Source organism: Rhea americana, unplaced genomic scaffold (genome assembly GCF_003343005.1).
Source record: "Rhea americana isolate MKP2758 unplaced genomic scaffold, rheAme1 scaffold_76, whole genome shotgun sequence".
NCBI classification, from domain to species: domain Eukaryota; kingdom Metazoa; phylum Chordata; class Aves; order Rheiformes; family Rheidae; genus Rhea; species Rhea americana.
This window is the reverse complement of record NW_028186934.1, coordinates 3,346,443-3,350,394: the sequence shown is the minus strand read 5'-3', so window position 1 is coordinate 3,350,394 and position 3,952 is coordinate 3,346,443.

Below are 3,952 nucleotides of genomic sequence, written 5' to 3'. Positions count from 1 at the left end.
ATATTTTATGTTGTGCTACACCCTCCATTATTATCTATTCTTATTAAGGCACCCAGCATCTTAGTATTGCATATACATTCTTCATAATGTCTCAAAATAATCACACATTTAAGATGAAGATCCTTAACATTCAAAAATCCAACATCCACAGAGATTACCCCATATGACAACCAGAAAGGGAATTCCCACAGCAACTCCAATGGCTCAATTCCTTTGAGCCTTCTCCCATTCTTTTTTCCACAAAAACGAATGATCTGACACTGCTTAGAAAATCACCATAACATTCACCAATTTAACAGAGAAATTCCCACCACACGGAAACCTTTCCCAGTGATCAAAGATAAAGTACAGTATTTCACCCCAATATCCTTCTAGTTTGAACACTACGTGTGGGAAAGCTAGTTCAGGGCAGCAAATGCTAAACTAAGCAACAACAAAACCTACCACAAAAGAAAGAAATCACCACCACCCCCAGAACCCAAACTAAATGTTTATTCATTGAAAATAAAAGTACAGAACTTTAAAAGAAGTGGAAAACTAAAAGGGTCAAAGAAAAGAGACTTTAAAAAACTGTATCAAACTATATCAAATTGCCAGTTTCATGTTAATGTTCCTGCTTTTCAAGGAAAATATATTATTAACAAAGTATTTCTAATTGTTATAATAACAATCTTGATAACTAATTAGCTGATGACATTAGATCTAAACTCCTGCCCCAATTTCCACTTTTCTTGAATCTGTGGAGACATAGAGATATTTATCTTCATGTAAATGCTCTTATTTTCAAATAAAAAGTTTTAATCATAGTTTGCTAATTTGTGGCTTGTGACAAAGGTCAACCAACAAAGTTACTAAACAGTAACAAAACAATTTTCTCTATACCATTATTTGTCATATTCTGAAATAGTCCTGTGGAGTTCTTACTTCAAAACAKTTGAGTCCACTGAATATATATTGTAATCTTCTGAGCAGATCAGACCTTGCTCTTCATTCAGGTCTGTGGACTAATACTGAAGAATAATTTTATTCATGGAGAACTGAACTTACTGGGTATTTCATCACTGGTTCCAACAGAAGCAGAACTAGTGTTTTTGCACTGGGACTTGTTCCACCTGCACTGTGATAAATGGGTTTCTTCCACTAACTTGAGCAGGTTTGGAGTCAGGGCTTAGTTATGTTTGCCAGAATAACATGGAATTTTTTCCCATTTTTCAGCTGGGAAAAAGATATATTTCCACTCCCAGCCAATTCACAAAGAATTAAAAATAGTGCTTCTGAGGCAAAGAGCTGTTGTTAATATGAAGTAGCTGTGAAAATGCATGTTGGGCAAATATAATTTACGTTTCTCCCATGGAAACTATTGCATCATATTGTATAACCCTTGCACAAATTCACAGTGAAACTCAGATATGAGGAAATCAGATTTAGAATTAGCTCTGGGGCAACTCAGAAAATAGGAATAGGCAATGCCCAGCAGTCTGATTTCTAAGAGCGCAAACAAACCCATGTAATACTGGCAAACGTCCTTGGAAGAAGTGCACTTCTGGAACAAGCTCACCCCTGCGTGATCGGAGGTGGCTGGACAACTGCCAGAAGTTATATCCAACAGTTGAGTAATATAGATATGCAACGAACTCCTAAACTTCCAGCCAAATTTTGCACACCTTATTCACGTGAACATTTCTGCTATACGTAAGGCCAGTTCCTCACATCTTACTTATGTGAACAGCTCAACTTCATTTGAARTAGCTACTCGAGTAAAGTAGAAGTAACATAGCACTCCTGAGCTACTACTTGTACACATCAGTGTTTCAGAAACCCAGAGCATTGCATATCTGCATTTTGTAGAGACTTTTCTCTCATGTTGCTGTATGTGTTTAGAGTACAGAATACAAGTTGGCCATAACTGTACATTTCTAATTTGAAAACAAACCAGCAGTGATGATATGCACAAAAATGTTCTTTCTCTGGAAAGCGCTCTGATAAAATCTTGATCTACAACAGCTAAATTCAAGTCTACTGAACTGCTATCATATGACTCCTCTGTAATATTCACTAACTGTAGCCGTACAGTTATTGGCTTTCTGGGACAGACTTTCAGAGACAGAACACTTTCCAGAGGTCAGATTTTACATTAAGAGAGCTGTTATTCACACCATAAAAATCAGCATCCYTTTTTTCACTGTTAATGCAGTGAAGAGATCCACAAAGCAATTTCTCAGTCTCACAAATCTTTTAAACTAGATACAAATACAGTGTTTACATCAATGACAATACCCAGGAACACAAAAAAGCACTGATAATTGAACACCATTATTATTCTTTCTATTTTCCTATACCGAATCACAGCAGGATGTGTCTCGGACTTACCTGGCCTTTTTTCCTTTTCCACCTGTAGGAAGAACTTCAGTATAATGAATGAGTGAATGAAAATAAACAAAGGATGAAAGATTCATTACAAGATAATGAGCACCACATGCTGAAGTGCTGAAACAGGTATCAGCTACTTGACATACAACCATGAAATAAGCTTAAAAATATGCATTTATTTAAAATAGTATCCCATTAAAGAGCTCCAAAGTGGATGTGGATCATTTGACTTTATTCAATGCCTTCCCAGTATTATTAATGCTACCAATAATACTGCTGATAACGGTAATAATCTCTATCAGTTAGCTGTTGCCCAGGTCAAAGCCCATCACTTGTCACAGACCAGAGATGAAGGATGCACTTTTGTTTCCTGCAGWGGAAGGTAGTGCTACCACCCACTCAGCCTCAGCTCAGCACTGTGAGACAGTGAATCAGAACCCATCTTAACACACATTACAGGTAACAGTTAAATATTCCGAACATTTCCAAAGGCAATCACGCCCAAATGATTTCAGTGAGTTCCCAATGCACAAAGRAAAGGAAGTTTCCTACACAAGGAAAGAAAAATAACTCAATGGAAGAYAAAAATTATCTCTTTTAATACAAAATTCCATTCTAGCAAAACAAAGTTATTTCCACTGAATAAATAGATTTCCTCATCCTCTGCAGGTGAGATTGCTATCTATAGTTATGTTGAGATGCTCTTGCCTTCCTGGAGTTTAAATAAGATACAAAGATTATTTATAACTGGCTTTACTATGTTTTCATACAGCATGTGAACACTTGGGGATCTGTTGACATTGCCAAGTGTCTACAGCACCACTCTCACAGGGTTTGCACTTTAACCTGATTTATATAACTCCACGCGTTACCTACGTGTAGTGTTATCAGTGTAATTATAATGATTAGCATAAGAAGGATCTGGCCTTTGCATTTTGATGTTTATTATTTTTAATACATGCATGCTTTTCTAATACCCTTTGGGGGGAAAAAAAAAGATTAGTGCTGAATGCATTTGTCGTAAAACACTGTCGACCCAACAGAGGAATGTGGGAACTTCAAATCCATACTATTTTTACCAATAATACAGAGCTTATGTCGAATGTACAGACATTGGGAACTGTCCCTCCATTTCAGAACACATTAGCTACTACCAAGACTCAGGAAATTATTTCTGTTCTATGGCACCCACATGCCTCTCCAAGACAGATAGACAAAAAGGCCTGCAATAATCATACTTGCTGGAGCTATAAATAGGGACACTTGGAGTGAAAACAAGCATTCATGTTTTCATCTCCATTAGAAAGCATTGTGTGGGGTGAACTCAAGTTGTTACACAAGAGGAAGGAAGAGTCCAATGTGACACCGCGCCGGGCGCAGAAAACGGCTCTGTCTCACTCACGAAAAGCYGCAAGTGCTTCTTAGCCCGCTAACCTCAGCCGGAACCGTGCCCGAGGGTGGGGGCACCTTTTTAAYGCGGGGGAAACGTTTTGCAATTCACCTGGGTAAAGTCCCGATATAACTATTCCTGTAGGACAAATTACATACCTACAGTTGGGGACATATATATATACACACACAC